We start from the raw sequence: 17,128 nt of genomic DNA on the forward strand, positions 1-17,128 counted from the left end.
AATAACACATCTTAATTCTATAATTTATTTACACTTACCCCTTACTAAAGTTGTTTTTATATATATATATAACAGAAACGGTAACAGTGGCAGTCAGATACCATTGTAATTCTTTTCAGGTCATTCATTGTCAGACAGAAGCAGTACGGCTCAACGTTACGCTAAAAAAATAAGTTAAAAATATAAAAATGGCTTACCTTACATAATGTTTCATGCATATGAAATGTGAATGGATTCACCGAGCTGGTGTTAAAGTCCGCGCAAGTTGATTCAGTCTTCACATTTTTTCTTCCCGAGTTTTTGGTTTCCGGAAACGTATGAAGAAAACATCCTTCATGTGTCGTAATGTCTAGAGGCGTTTCTACAAGTTCCAAAAAAGCAATGCATGATCGGCATGTTCGTTTTTGAAAGATTACCGGAGAAAAGTAGCACAAATTACATTGTGTCTATGCGAGGGCGGGTCTATAATGTCCCCCTTCGGCTTTACTTCCGCTTTATGATGTCACGGTCTAAAAATAGCCTGCGTGCGGTACGCCATTATATTGCTGCCCCACTGAATGCTTTAACAATGATGAGGCGACAAAGCATTACAAATACAGGCAATTATAGGACACATGGATTTGAGAGAAACAAAAATAATTTGACTGAAACTTTTCTTTTTTTTTGGACGTTCCAAAAATTTGGGTTCGAAGTATTTATTTCAGTAAAGGTAACCCAACCCTTTTTTTAGGAATTGGACATTTATAATGAAGTTTTCAGTGTAGATGTATTTCAATTACAATACGCTACAATGCAATAAAATACAGCTATCACAATATATTGCATTACATTTCTATATTTTGTCACACCCCTAGTGTAGAAACATGTAGAGGTCACTCTAAGCACAGCTGATGTGACCGACCCTGCAAACTGTGACCAACCGATGTACAAGGCTGCAGGTTTGTACATTGGCTTATAACCTATCATACATACGGGCGCAAACCCAATAACGATATTTTCCAATTATTTTAATTGCTTTTATCGGCCGATATTATCAGGCGGCTGATAATATCAGACAACTCTAAAAACCAGTATAAAAAATAACACATCGGTTCTTCAGCTGTTCAAGAATCAGCACTGCAAAGGACACAGTCAAGAGAGACCATTTTTGTTTCAATATTGTAGTCAACGCTCTTTAATCAAAATACAAATCATCTGCGGTCAAATTAGCAGCTCACATCATCAACAAAATTGCTGCTTGGCTAAATGTTAATTATCCACCATCAACCATTAACAGCTGATTTATCGAGCACAAACCCAGATTCCAAAATGCGCTGACCGACACGTTTGCATCTGTAAGACTGCTCAACATTTTTTTTACACCGGTAAAGCCATTGGCGCTTGGCACAGGAACTCTGTAGACAAACCCATCTCTTAGATGCTGGCTGTAATTTGATTTCAAGGCCCCACCGTGATTGGATTACAAGGCTGACATCCATGTCCAATTTACAGGAGTCATGTCTATTTTGCTCCGCACACTCACAGTCACGCACAGAATATTAATACAGAATATAAACTAACATCAATCTACGATTATGTGTGTTTTACAGCATTTACACTCGAACAGGCAAATACTGCTTTCAGAAATTAAGTCACCAAACCGCCCTATCACTGGGAATCAATGGTGGTTAGTTAAACATGACAAGCCAGTCACCTCATTCTGTCAATGACAAAGCAGTGTTTACATTCTGGTGCAACAGGTTGCTGTGGATGTTTATAAAAAAATAAATAAATAAATAAAAGCTTGAAACACGCGTCTCGCTGAAGCCCGAAGCGTGCGTACAAGAGTGGAAGTAAGTCGTTTGTAGTGGTGAAGCTGGAAAGTCTCACGGGCTCAAGCGCCATGAATCATTCAAGTTGGTCACTTCAAAACGTTTGCACAACAAAGAGACGCAAGAGGCTATATCAGCTCAAATTTATGTACAGAATCCAGAGTCCATTTTTACTTGGCAGTGTTGCATTGAGCAAAAAAAGAAGCAAAAAATTATCTTAAAGGTCTGAGCTGTTGTAGCCTGCCCTGGCTGTGCACAGTAATGCACTCAAGCACACCCCAATGCTTTATAAGCGTGGTGGGTCGCCAGGCTTCTTTTGCCCCCACAAGGCTAAAATAGTGCTACAAACAAAAGCATATACATATTTTAACCACATTTTAACCGGATCTAGTAGTTTTCTTTTATGGACTAAAGCCTGTGTACATGTGATCCTTAATTCACTGAAGATTTCCATTTCATATGTGTTTTAACTCATTTGGATGTGATTCTCTTTACATGTCTATCACATTCCAGGCAAAGAGCTTTATTTTTTTTTTACATTACAAACTCTAAATTCAGATTTTAAGCTTCAATTTTCTTTTTCTGTTCTTTTGTGACTGAAGCTCCAACGATTGGTTGGCAACTAGTCCGGGGTGTACACAGCTAAATATCAGTAAGGATAGCTTACTCACAAGCAGCATAGAAGAGCAATGCAATGAAACCTCAAAAATGGTTCCTAATTCACAATAGTTTGTCAATATCCACACACGAAGTAATTCATTCAGTCATTCGTATCACCCCAAAATACCTAAATGAAAAACACTTTTAGCCATTGACAAAGCATTGGCATAAAAAACATTTAAAAAATGAACTAATCCTTACCTTTAGAGCCGGGTCGACTTGCAAACTAGTTCATTGCCACGGCCGCTGTAGGTAAAGACCCTCCTGAACCGCGGACCTCCTGTATACAAACAAATAGAAGATTCAAACCAAAGTAAGAAAAGCCCCCCCCAAAGATTGACTACCTCTAACCGTTATTCTAAACAATTATCCTGTTCTGCAAAGGGTTCTGAAGGAAAAGAAAGTCGATTTTTCCATTTTACTGGTTCTTTAATTCTTTTAGCGAACAGGAGATGACAACACACAATTCAGGAACAAAAAGAAAGCATTAATCACCTAAGATATATACGTTCATTAAGGAAAGAGTAATTTAAAGGCAGCCTAGTGGCGCCCATAACTAGACAAAACAAAAGAAAAGAAAAAAAACAAAGATCAGAAGTCCTTGTACTGTAGATAACACACAGCTATGAGAAGATCATGTAAAACCATGTGAAAAGAACAGATAGGTATTTGTGTGAATAAATGCAAATACATATCTACAGTTTCAAACTTGTTTTTAGGGCTTCCATACATAAAGGTGTTGATTAATGCGTGGATCTGAATGACCAGAAGAAGCCATAAAATTGACTAACATCTCCAAAAAAAAGAATCTGACTGGGGGGGAAAATGCTGTGTGTGTAAAAGAACAGAGCAATCAATCTCTTTGTCCTTCTTGGAGTCATGCATATTCATGTCAGATACACAGACCTGAATGCACGTGCAAAATACACTCACAGCCGCAAGGACTCAAGTAGAATAATCTACATACATCAACTCCGAAGATCCTAATGAGCTGATATCAACATGCGAATTGTGCTGTTGGCAACAAACAAAGAGTCGGGTAGAGTATCACTGGGACCCAAAACATACACAAATGCTAGTTCACGATCCCAACAAGAACTTATGAGAATGCATGTTGGAGCTCGACTGATTAAGTTGTGTATGTGTGATTACTGACAGAGACTAACTCTGCATTCTGGAACTGTGTGTTGTAGGGGTGTGTATTCCCTCATGTCTGGCAATACAATTCATATCACGATTTACAGGTCATGGTTCGATCCTGATACTACACTTGAAGACAATTATTGCGATATTTGTATATCACTTTAGACAAAACCAAATCAAAATGGACATAAAAGTACAGTGGTACCTCTACATACGATCGCTTCGACACACAAACTTTTCGACATCCGACGTAAAATTTGACTCGCCATTTGTTTCTACATCCGACGACATGCTCGAAATACGACGACAATGGCAGCACCGCAGACGAATGCACGGCGGATTTTCTTGTGTGACAAATCAACACTGGTTTCAGAAAAGGTTGGTACAGGTGATGAAACAAGGAAAAAGTTGACGCTTACCTTCTAAATGAAGATGCAAATGACAGAAAAATATGAGCGTAGGGTGGGCATCCGTGAAATGGCTCAACAATACATCTCCACGGTCCTCCTCCGACCATCGTTCGCCAGTCTTTATAAGTTAAGCTGACAATTCTTATTGTGGTAACATCTCCAAAGAAATCGCCAACTTCGCCACGTTTTTATCATTTATTTCACAACTTATTCAAAACAAAAACACCTTCTGTCTGCCGCAATAGACCCTACCCACCGACGTCACAAAATCACGTGATCGCTGTATTGTTCCGCCCCCTTGTCCGTCATTTTGTGTCTGTATTATCAATGGTCTCAATTGATCGAGCAACTTATAATGCATTTCATGGAAGACCCGGTGCTTTCGGATCCCGTAAACTCACTTGATGCGTTGCATAAAAGGCGTTATGTGGAAAAGCTTCAGTTTATCCATTCGCCAGATCCATATTTGATGCCTAAATCGATGTTTTTCGACCCGCTGTCTCCGCCGTATTTGCCTGACATCTGCTAGCTACCCTGATATGTACAACTATGTTGTCCACACAAAATCAGCCTATTCTCACGAAAGTTTGAAAAACTTTAAGAGCTTGGAGGCTTATAAATACTTCGTTGCTGGTTGGGTGAAACAGGTCCTCGTCCACGAAAATTCTGCAGGAATCTATCTTGTGCTTGGAAAGGTGAGTTACGAAATTTTCAATTCAAAATCTTTTGTTCTTGCTAACATCCACTGTCAAGTCTAATGTATTTCATGTCATTTGTCAATGGAGCTAGGGCTTTTAATGTTTATATGGTTTAGCGATAGCACTCTCACTACATACATACGTGTATGTTGTCGGCGATTAGCCTAGCAATGATCTTAATTGTGGTTGTCAGCCCAAAACCCTCTAAATATATAATAAAAGCATCTTACCAGATATAAAATGACTACTACATAATCTGTGTTAATCGTTTGGAGCCCAGTTTTCTCGTCGAATTGCAGCAGCCCATCTCGCTCTCTCCTCTCCGGGTCTCTCGGAATCCGGTAGAACTTCAAGTCTCTCCGTCTATCTTCTCTGTTATTGCAACCGACCGCCACACACGCCTTCACCATTTTGATTATTAATGTTAACGAGCAGAAAAACACGCCGTAAATAGGAGGAATGTACGTAGCCGTAACAGGTAAACACGATGTGTTGACGGACAATTGGGCGGTACCAGTCAGGAGGACGGAGTTGTGACGTCACGTGGGTAGGGTCTATTGACGGTGTTCTCAAGAAAACATTCAAAGTGAAAGTGAAATTCAAGCTCACCGGTCTGTCTCTGGCACGTCAGCCCCGCTGTGCGTTCAGGGTCAGCAAAAAACGTCCGCCACATTAGAACCCGATTCGTTACATTAATATAGGAATTATTATTATTATTATTCCGATTTTGATTTATAATTTATTTGTTTTGCTATGTGTAATTGCCATTTTTAATACTACCAGCAGTATTTTTTAAGGATTTAGTGAAGGTTTTTGGGCTGTGGAACGAATTAATGGAATTATAATGTATTCCTATGGGAAAATCCTGCTCGACATACGACCATTTCGACTTACAAACAAGGTCCTGGAACGGATTAACTTCGTATGTAGAGGTACCACTGTACATTTATATCGATTTATTTCTGAAACCTTATCCAGCACTCAAGTAAAAAAATTTTTGTTTTATGTTTGAACAACATATGGCTTTCATTATATAATTTTCTCTTTTTTTAGTGCAAACTTGCTTTAGTTCAGACCTGCTTACATGCAGGACCTTGCCTACGTTTGGCCAGTAAAAAGCCAAAACAAGCCTAAATTTCAGATGACTAAACCGAGCAAAACGACCGGAAGTCACCCATCCGCCAAAGCTGAAGTGTGCTGCCTGCAGACAGCCGTTAGCAGCTAATATTACTGTTAACATTGACTGACACTAGGCTGCTAGAGGTGTAGAAAGAACTAGTAATGGCGGTCAACCACTAGAGGACGACGTACACAAATCTCTACTTGGATTAAAATAATGTTGTTACTTCAGCAGACTGCAAGGCAACGCTGTTGCACACTGCCAACCAGTGGACGAGAGTAGAACTGCAGCTATTTGTTTATTTCAATCAAAAACACATTTTTAAGGATTGATACAGACGGATTTTGAATTGATGAGAGAACTGCATGACTTAATAACGCAATATATCTCAATCGAGTTTTTTTTAACACCCCTAGTGTGTGGTAATAGGTGCAAAATCACACATTTCTTGCTCAATTTTGCTAGCAAACAGGCAAAATCTCGTCAATTTTATGTTTGAAGATTGCCTGGCAATGCCCAAAATCCTCCCAAAAAGTTCAATGTCGAACAAAAAGTGCAGGTTCGCAGTATTTTCGGAGATGTTTCTGTGAGTTTGCTCACGTCCTACCTGCATAAGTCAATGAAAGCTTGTGAATTCACTTGCTTAAAGCGTTTTGTGTTTTATGACACATCATAAAAAATCACCACCGTGTTTAGTCCACATGTAATGAAAAAAACTTTCGGAATTATAGCCTTACCCATGTCTTGGAAGGAAAATGGCCAAAATGACCCTAAAATGTCCACTTCAATACAAAATGGCAAACCAGCTTAATCCTTTACCGAGCAAGTAACTTATTTTGGTAATTTTAAAAAATTAAACCTCATAAGGACCTGGCATCCACATATGTAGTGAAGTCAGTATGCAACTTGTCTAATGCAATCAAATGGAGTTGTTTTTCATAGAAACTGCTGCATCTTGCCTAATGCAATCAAATAGAGTTGTTTTTCACAGAAACTGCTGACAGTTAGTTTTGCCGCAGATAATCATGGACTTTTAACTGCCTACCAGCAAGACTCATGACCTAATCACCAAACGTTCCAGACACACCTCCTCATCTGTACAGCATATAAGCAACGCCGAGCCATCTGTCTAGCGTGCATTTCTCTACACTGCCTTTGCTCTGACATTGAATGCACCCAGAAATTTCTGAAATTAAAACTGCGCAGTATTGATCTCTTAACTCCAGTCTTTATTGAGCAATCCCGTCTAGCCGTCTCACCTGAATTGAAAACGAACACGCAGAGGACCTGAACGACTGCCTCCAGTTTCAAATCCATCTGATTTAAAGCCATACAGGCCACAATATTAACATCTACATCAGGGGTCGGGAACCTTTTTGACCGAGAGAGCCAAAACACCCAACATATTTAAAAATGTGATTTTACGAGAGCCATATAGAGTGTTTGTGCCTATGTGTGTATATACAGTATTTTATATAGTCGCCAACTTGTGATTGATAGATATCTTGAGAAAACAACAACGAAAGCCTAAAATCATCACTTGAGATTTTACAATCTTTGCTCGGTTGCGCACTCGGCACTTGGAAATAAACAAATAGGAACATGAATTGGCGTTGCGTATATAGGGAAAACCAGTTGGACGTGTGCATCACAGTGGCCGAGTCAGGTGGAACCTCTCAAGGCAGCCGTTTCGTGAGCCTCACTCTCCTGGAAGTGGCAACAATTTGACAGGCGAAAAAGTAATGAAAGTGAAACCAATCTCCCGGCTGTGTGACTTGAGGTACCACGCAGTTCACTTTCTTAGTTTCATTTTCCCTTACCCATTTTTATAATTATAGTTTTAACTCCTTTACTATACTTTATTGCCACGCTGCTGGCTGAGCGGAGACTTAAAGTGCTTGTGACACGAAAAAGCATGTTTATTTCATAATACACGCGGTATTTTATGCTCCTGAATGATATGGACCGCTTGGATGTGTGTGGAAGCGATCGCTATATTTATTTAGTTTTTTTGAATCCCGCGCCAGGAAAATGAGTGACTTCCGGCTTCGGTCTCGCATTGAGGAGGAGGGCGCTGTGACGTGTACGGTAGAAGACGTCCTCTTCACGCTACAGTGTACTGTTGTGTATGAGGACGAAGGATTCAGCTGATTTTGCGGATTAATACTTTTATTTTTTGCATCACGCCAGCCAAACGGCTGCAGAAAAATCATTCTGTATGCGGGAGAGGCGTATGCGCCTTTTTGGAGTTTCAAAAGGTTCCCATTCACCGTGGATATTTACTGTGGGACCATTGGACTTACAAGGAAGTGAGTAAACATCTTGTTTTGTATTATGTCAAATACGAATACAGTGATTACAAAGTAAACACTATAAAATTCCTTTATATAAAGGACTACTTACGTTTGATCATTGATAGGCATGTAAAAAGCTATCCTCACGCTCATTAGCAGTTAGCACGTTAGCTACACAACAATTCCAGCCGCCCTCCTCCAGGGAACGAACTGTAAATTGCTCTCCGCCGGGCGGTTTGCCGATCCGCAAAGAAACTCGACAACCGGGTCGTCATGTCAAATAATCCAGGCTAGTTATGTGTGATTTTCCACTTCGAAGACTTTGAAACATCCCTCGGTTCGGGTTAGCATGTCGGCTAGCTGTCACTCCTTCTGGTCTGTTTACATTCTCCGAAGCCGGGGAAGGGAAATGACATATGTCCGATTTAGGTGTCATAAAATATCGTTCGGCAGGTGTGACAGTAAAGGTAAAGTCGACTGTTTTGACCATTATGGAGTAATTTTGCCATGTCGTCTTGAATAAATGGATTTTTATGATTTTATATTCCATTTAGCACAAGTTATTTGTCATGACCATGCCATTTATTTAGCAATTGGGGAAAGTACTTGGGTAAAAAGAATATCCTGTAAAAATATTGAAGTAAAGAGACAGAAACAATGACATTTTGCCGCTCTCTTCGTCGCGTTTTCCTCATTGTGAATAGTTCCCCCTCGACGGGCTGACTGGTCCTTCTCAAGCCATTTATATAGCTATTGGGGAAAAATACTTGGATAAAAAGAATATCCTGTAAAAATATTGAAGTAAAGAGACAGAAACAATGACATTTTGCTGCTCTCTTCGTCGCGTTTTCCTCATTGTGAATAGTTCCCCCTCGACGGGCTGACTGGTCCTTCTCAAGCCATTTATATAGCTATTGGGGAAAATACTTGGATAAAAAGAATATCCTGTAAAAATATTGGGAGTAGAGAGACTGAAACAATGACATTTTGCAGCTCTCTTCGTCTCGTTTTCCTCGTTCTGAACAATTCCCCCTCAATGGGCTGAATAGTAAAACCGATGAGCCTAGTCTACCGCTGGCGTCATCCACCTGTTGGGGACGCTAAAGCCCTATAATTGTAGGCGTGGCTAACCGGCAGATTAAAAGACTAATTTCTCGTCATCTGCGCTTTGCTAAATTGTTGTATATGGTCGAATCGTCTCAAAATATGATTCTAATTCACATAATAATGCCATTTAAGACTTTTTTTCTGGTGTCGTATGCTCTTTAACGCACAAGGCGAGCTCTGTAATGCCCATCTCTTTGCAATCTACGACGGGAGGACCACCAATGGGCAATGAATTGAAGCATATCATTGCGACATATGGTTGAGCCTTTGTTACTGTGGTCCCAGCTCTCTGTAGGTCATTCAATAGGTCCCCCCGTGTGGTTCTGGGATTTTTGCTCACCGTTCTTGTTATCATTTTGACCCCACGGGGTGAGATCTTGCATGGAGCCCCAGATCGAGGGAGATTATCAGTGGTCTTGTACGTCTTCCATTTTCTAATAATTGCTCCCACAGTTGATTTCTTTACACCAAGTGTTTTACCTATTGCAGATTCAGTCTTCCCAGCCTGGTGCAGGTCTACAATTTTGTCTCTGGTGTCCTTCGACAACTCTTTGGTCTTGGCCATAGTGGAGTTTGGAGTGTGACTGTCTGAGATTGTGGACAGGTGTCTTTTATACCAATAATGAGTTAAAACAGGTGCCATTAATACAGGTAACAAGTGGAGCCTCGTTAGACCTTGTTAGACCTCATTAGAGGTTAGACCTCTTTGACAGCCAGAAATCTTCCTTGTTTGTAGGTGACCAAATACTTATTTTCCACTCTAATTTGGAAATAAATTCTTCAAAAATCAAACAATGTGATTTTCTGTTTTTTTTTCCACATTCTGTGTCTCATGGTTGAGGTTTACCCATGTTGACAATTACAGGCCTCTCTAATCTTTTCAAGTAGAACTTGCACAATTGGTGGTTGACTAAATACTTATTTGCCCCACTGTATATTCGTTATTATAATAAATAAATGAATGTATGACATAGAAAAGCACTCAGAGAGCAGACCACTGCTAAAGCAGCCAAATTCCAAAACATTGCCATATTTGGTAGCTTGGGCATTCTCTTCCCTCATGCCCAAAATGTCATCAGTCTTTCTCTAGTCATCATATCGCCTAGCCTGCAAATTTGAGTTACATAGACTAATATGTTATGAAGCCATCAGTTCATCACCTCCTGTGTTTTATATTACAAATATATCCAGCGAATTTGAAAATAATGCCTTTCTTTGTTCTTGAGTTACCATGATCACAAGCAAACGTATGGAACTGAATACAACCTCCCTTCTGTAGGTTTTACCTTCTGGCGGATGTAATTAATATAATGTTAATATAAACACAATTAATGAAATTAAAACAAATTTTAAAATAAAAATTTTTAGAAAGTGGCTATAGCCCCAATAAAACTTCAGATTGTTTTTTAAGTACTTAAATCATCGTCTGCTATTGTTAAGCATTGAGGTCCAATACATTTAAACCAGGAGGACTGGCTGCAAATGCTCATGATTCAGTCACAATGGATTGTACGTCTAGAGCTGTCAATGCAGCCAAAGAGATAATGAGTAACCCTATATAAAGGGATAAACATGGAAGTAACACTCACATACTGCACATGTGGGCCGCAGCTCAGGAAATGAACAATCAAGAGAGAAAAATCAGAAAGAGTGGCAACAAGCTGAGAGACGCTTTGATTGGGACCCACGCGTACAGTTGAAGCAGGAGGCGAGAGATTGACAGGCAGCATTGTGGGCGAATTTGCATGCGTTGTCACGGTGATCTCACGCAACTTAACCTGTGTTCTCCTCATCGCACTGCACCGAGAGTGGGGGGTGAAGACGAGATGGAACACTTGTAAACGACACCTGTTTGAATGAATTTTCTCTCTCTTGGTTCACACTCGCTTTCATCTCCTCTGTTCACTTTGAGAAGGCGGCTATTAGAATTTATGTGTATTCTCAAGTCCTAAATGCCAATTTGAAAGCTGCAGTCAGTCTTCTTCCGTATAAGTAGAGTTCGTTTGGAAGGAGATAGATGGACATAGTCGTTGTACATGAAAGTATGTCGTACAGCAGTTTGCTAGTCACAGTCAGTTATTTGCATATTTTTTCTTTGGAACATATTAGGGTAATTTTTTCGCTCCTTCTGCAATGACAAGATTCCGTCAAAGCCGTGGCAAATAGCTATGTTCAGCAATATTGGAAAAAAACTGACATTGCGACATTTTGGGGGTTTGCAATATATATTCAGATATTAAAACTAGGGCTGTCAAAATTATCACGTTAACGGGCGTTAATTAATTTTTTTAATTAATCACATTAAAATATTTGACACAACGCATGCACTGAATGACCCACTCACGTATTGCCTCAAACAGATTACAATGACGCTGTTTATGCACATTAAAAGTGAAGAGAATGCCACCGGCCGCTCGGGGGCAGCGCCGTTCCATACTAATGTTATTCCTTCTAATAGTGGGAGAATTAGTAGTTGTGAGACATTTATGCTGTTGCATTGTGATATTTGTGCTACACACATATTTCTGTAAGTTTTCTTTCTTTTAGTGGCAATTATATGTCTCTTGTTGTATTTTGGGTAAGATATGTACAGATATATATATGTTATAAAGGCGAGTGGACACAGGCGTTCATTGGACCGCGCCGTTTATTGGCATAAGCTTCGGCAACTCCTTCACAACAAACATAAGTATCATTTAGTGAAAGCACAAAAAAAATAATATTCCTGTCTCTCACAAAAAATAATGTTCACAAAAACAAAAGCACTTCAGTCTGTAGTAATGAGGCCCTATTCTCACACAGTTAAACAACAATGCAAAGTGAACTGGCATTCCCAATCAAAATAGCTATGCAAAATACACATAAAACTTACTCAGACTTTGTTCACTCTATTCTTATTATTGTTATTTTTATTCTTATTATTTTATTAACTCTACTTTTGATTGAAAATTTTACAAATTTTATTAAAACGAAAACATGTAGAGGGGTTTTTATTAGGGGTGTCAAACGATTAAAATTTTTAATCGAGTTAATTACAGCTTAAAAATTAATCGTAATTTATCGCAATTAATCGCAATTCAAACCATTCATAAAATATGTCATATTTTTCTGTAAATTATTGTTGGAATGGAAAGATAAGACAAAAGATGGATATATACATTAAACATATGGTACATAAGTACTGTATTTCTTTATTATAGCAATAAATCAACAAGATGGCATTACCATTATTAACATTCTGTGAAAGCGATCCATGGATAGAAAGACTTGTAGTTCTTAAAAGATACATTTTAGTACAAGTTATAGCAATTTTATATTAAAACCCCTCTTCATGTTTTCATTTTAATAAAATTTGTAAAATTTTCAATCAAAAAATAAACTAGTAGCCCACCATTGTTGATGTCAATAATTACTTACACAATGCTCATGGGAGCTGAAGCCTATAAAATCAGTCGCACCCAAGCGCAAGCAGAGGGCGGCAAAACTCCGAAAAACACAACAAGTCCACCTTTCACTATGCTGTCATTTTAATCTGTTTGAGCGGGGCATTTGTGTGTTAATTGCGTCAAATATTTTAACGGGATTAATTTAAAAAATTAATTACCGCTCGTTAACGCGATAATTTTGACAGCCCGAGTTTTTATATAAAATTACTATAACTTGTAACTATAACATTTCTCTTAAGAACTACAAGTCTTTCTATCCGTGGATCCCTTTAACAGAAAGAATGTTATTAACGCCATTTGTGGATTTATTGTTATAATAAACAAATACAGTACTTATGTACAGTATGTTGTATGTATATATCATTCTTGTGTCTTATCTTTCCATTCCAACAATAATTTACAGAAAAATATGGCATATTTTAGAGATGGTTTGAATGCGATTAGTGACGATTAATTACGATTAATTAATTTTTAAGTTGTGATTAACTTGATTAAAAATTTTAATCGTTTGACAGCCCTAGTTAAAACGAGAAGAATTTTCACCAGATGACTTGAATAGTTCTGTTTGGAAAGACTTTGGTTGACTCACTTTTGAAGGAAAAGAAAATCGATTTTTCCTTTTTACAGGTTCTTTAATCATCCAAACGAACAGGAGATGACAACACACAATTCAGAAACAAAATTAAATCACCTAAGATATAGTATATGGCGGAAAACACTGACTTGAAGTTATCTTCAAGTTACTTGAGGTATTTGGCCATATTTTGAAATTGTCCTATATGCATGTGTGATACGTCATTGGAAAGCATAAAATGTCAATTTTCTGGGGGAAGAAAACTTTTGAACAGGAGGGCATCTAAAAAAAATAATAATAATTAAACACCAAAACCCTAACTCGAGGAGAAACCAGGAGCATAATTAAAGACGCTATGATTTTAACGAGATATTATCGCGTACTTACCTCTTTTCGATCCAATGCCTCCATATACAGTAGCATGTATCACCGAGTGTCAAGACACAGCTGTGAATGGCCACAGCCGGATTTTTGAGGGATTTTATGGGTGAAACATGGTAATATAACAAGGGTTACGATGCAGAAATCGCAGACATCAAGGAGTGGTCGAGATTTTGTTTTTCGTATATTTACCCTCTTAAATGTTTTTTTCAATTTTTCTTTGTTTGGATCGATTATTTATCATCTAAAATACTGAGGAAAATGTGACAGTAACAAAAAAATACAATTTAGCGATAGTTATGAGGTAGATATTCTTGACTTATTTACAGGCACTGTTTTTTTCTCCATTGTGACATAATTTGTTTAAAAGTTTAAAATATGCGAGTGCATAATTTTTTGGAGTCTTTTTTTTTTTTTTTTTTTTTTTTTTTTAAACTAAGTAACAGACATCAATTAATGATTCTAAGCTAAAAATGACAGACATTTCGAATAATAAATATAATTACTTACTTTCTTTTTATGGCTGGGTTAAAGCAAAAGCGGTTGCGCGACGTCTGTAAATGGGGGTCTCCAGGGTAAAACGGACAAATTAAAAATAGTTCGGGGGCTAAATGCCCCATGAATCTGCTATGGCAGCATATAGACATATTGTTCTATCAAACACAGCAGTTTGTCTTAAAATACAGCAGTTTATTTTAAAGAGGGTTGCAAGAGCAGAAACTGCTTTTTCAGCCTTGACTGTGTTTTCCACCATATACATTTATTAAGGAAAGAGTAATTTAAAGCTGATATATCAGGACATATCTCCCAAGAAACCATGAGGTGGCCCCAGAAGAAGTGCCCCGAATCTCAGAAACATAGTTTATATTTAAAAACCAGCAGCCTAGTGCCGCTCATAGCTCAACAAAAAAATGGAAGCGAAAGTCCTTGTACTGTAGATAACACACAGCTATGAGAAGATCATGTACAACCATGCGAAATGAACAGATATTTATTTGTGTGAATAAATGGAAATGCATAAACACATCTACACCTTTACAACATTGTATTCAGAGAATACCGTTTGATCCTGGCTAATGGAGTTCATCTGTGAATGATGAAAATTGCATTATATTAAAGTGCCATGTCTCTGCACACTTTCTGCTTATATGAAGCAAAACAAAAGTTTACGTGTTTATTAAAAAAAAAAAAAAAAAAAAAAAAAAAAAAACAGTCGCACACCCTGCGATGGGTCTATTGCACATGCGAACATCGCAAAGGCGAAGTACAAACTATATATTTTGCAGGCCTATTAGTAAGTGCATCTCAACCTTTTCAAGATATTTTTTTAACTCAAGTACGTCATTGGTGATAAACGTCGATCGGAAGTCTATTGCTGTCAATGGCACTGAAACAATCATTTAGAACCTCGAAGGTTACATAAAAAGTCCTTTATGAACTGACTTTGCTTTATTGTTCCTTAACAACATTCATAAACTAAGTATGCGGACTTCACTATCACCCTGGGTGCTGTACACCATATGGCGATTAAGTGTGGGGGGGAAAAAAAGTTCAAATTCTCGTATTCTTGAATGCTGATTAACGCTGATGAATATGCAAATCGAACTGTCTAAGTCGCCATCAGCCGACAGGGGTGTCACTGGTGTCAAGGGAGGGGGGTTGCCAACACCCTTCAGGGAGCCCGTGTGTGTTAGTTGTGAACCTGCAACAGATGCTCTTGTATATTTATGATGACAGTGGGTCTAAAGGCTTCGTTGTGCAACCTCTTTTAAAGGAATGACCTCAGCAGATGCCCGAGGAGGTGACTCAAACTGTTGATTATATACCCATTCAAAACTGTAAAACATTCTTAACAGTCATAAAAGTGTAAAAAAAAAAAAAAACTTGACTACTCTGTAAAAATCTGAAATACAGTGGTGTTGAGACATGAAGGTCTCAACTAAGTTTGTTTATTCAAGATATGAATGGTTGTTTGGAGACGAGCAGCAGTTTGGCATCGTTAAAAAGAGAGGCCTCTCGCTGATTAATGCCACTCCCATTTAGTCTATGTTCAAACTTAAATATTATCCCTTTATAGGGCAGTCATTTAACTAATCGGCTGCCACTGACAGCGCTAAATGCTATGCAATATGACAAAAAAACAAACAAACAAAAAAACTTCTTGGAGGGCATAGCCAGAGTATTTTATTAACATATACTTTAATTCATTCATGAAAAAAATCCACTTCATTTTATTTGGGGTTTTAAAATAAAATGTTTATGTATATGGACACCATGTCTTTATGCAATTGACTTTATATAAATAATAAAAAATATTCACTTGCTCTATAAAAGATCCAACCTTGTGTATTTAAAAAAAAAAAAACTAAATTTTGTTGGCTGGCTTAATGCTGCTAACAGCATAGACAGACTATCGAATTGTGTGTGTGTATATATATATATATATATACACACACATACAGTTGACACCACAGGGTGAGGAGGGAGTTGAAAGTCTGTTTTGCTCAATGACAGCCCCAAAACATCACTGCTATAGAGGAGATTTGCATGGAGGAATGAGCCAAAATACCAGCAACAGTGTGTGAAAGCTTGTGAAGGGTTACAGAAAACGTTTGGCCTCCGTTATTGCCAACAAAGGGTACATAACAAATTATTGAGATGAACTATAAGTATTGACCAAATACTTATTTTCCACCATGATTTGCAAATAAATTCTTTAAAAATTAAACAATGTGATTTTCTGTTTTTTTTCCCCACATTCTGTCTCTCATGGTTGAGGTTTACACGTTGGCAATTACAAGCCTCTCTAATATTTTCAAGTGGGAGAACTTGCACAATTAGTGGTTGACCAAATACCTATTTGCCCCACTGTATATGTACATTATATATATTTCAATAAATATTGTTTTTAAGCACTTCAAATGTAATAATGATGATAACTTTTAAACATGTTGCTGTTCCACTGAATTATTAAAAGAAAAGAAAAAAAAAAAGTAGTAGAAAAATGCTTGGCTTTATCAAATGCTTTATTGAGTGAGTCCAATCAAATCCGCTCAAGCTGCTCACTTACACACAATGAGTTGCCACAGCAACTGTTTAACAAGTGATACGATGAATGACGCTTGCGGTGCTTTTGAAGTTTGCGGCTCTGGCAAGATCAAACACAAACATCTGTCAATCATCGTTAATTTTAAGCAACTCCAGTGCACGTGCACTGCCAGAGGAAAAAAGGCCAGGGAGAGGGAGGGAGGGAGGGAGCGAGATTGAAACTATGCGACTGGCTCGGGACGGCTCATCTATATGTATATTTTTTTAGTTGAAAAAACATCCACAATGGACTGAGGGCGCGAAGTTTGAAGCGCGAAGTAGCAAGGGATCGCTGTATATGGAAATGATACGGGGATCCTTTTCTCAGTGAATATTAAACAGCCAACACTTGCAAAATACAGCACAATTAGTTATGTTGACGCAAAAGGCTACTTGC

General features: G+C 38.1%; 1 protein-coding gene across 3 annotated transcripts in view; it reads right to left on the reverse strand.

Moving 5' to 3' along the window:
• The window catches only part of dab1a (DAB adaptor protein 1a), a 552,095-nt gene that overhangs the window by 396,080 nt on the left and 138,887 nt on the right, over nt 1–17,128 (reverse strand). For all 3 annotated transcript variants that reach the window (XM_057840958.1, XM_057840955.1, XM_057840956.1), the window contains exon 3: nt 2,673–2,751. The gene's annotated coding sequence lies outside the window, so the exon portion shown is untranslated. The remainder of the gene's footprint in view (nt 1–2,672; nt 2,752–17,128) is intronic.

The sequence above is a fragment of the Corythoichthys intestinalis genome, chromosome 7 (assembly GCF_030265065.1).
Source record: "Corythoichthys intestinalis isolate RoL2023-P3 chromosome 7, ASM3026506v1, whole genome shotgun sequence".
Taxonomy (NCBI): domain Eukaryota; kingdom Metazoa; phylum Chordata; class Actinopteri; order Syngnathiformes; family Syngnathidae; genus Corythoichthys; species Corythoichthys intestinalis.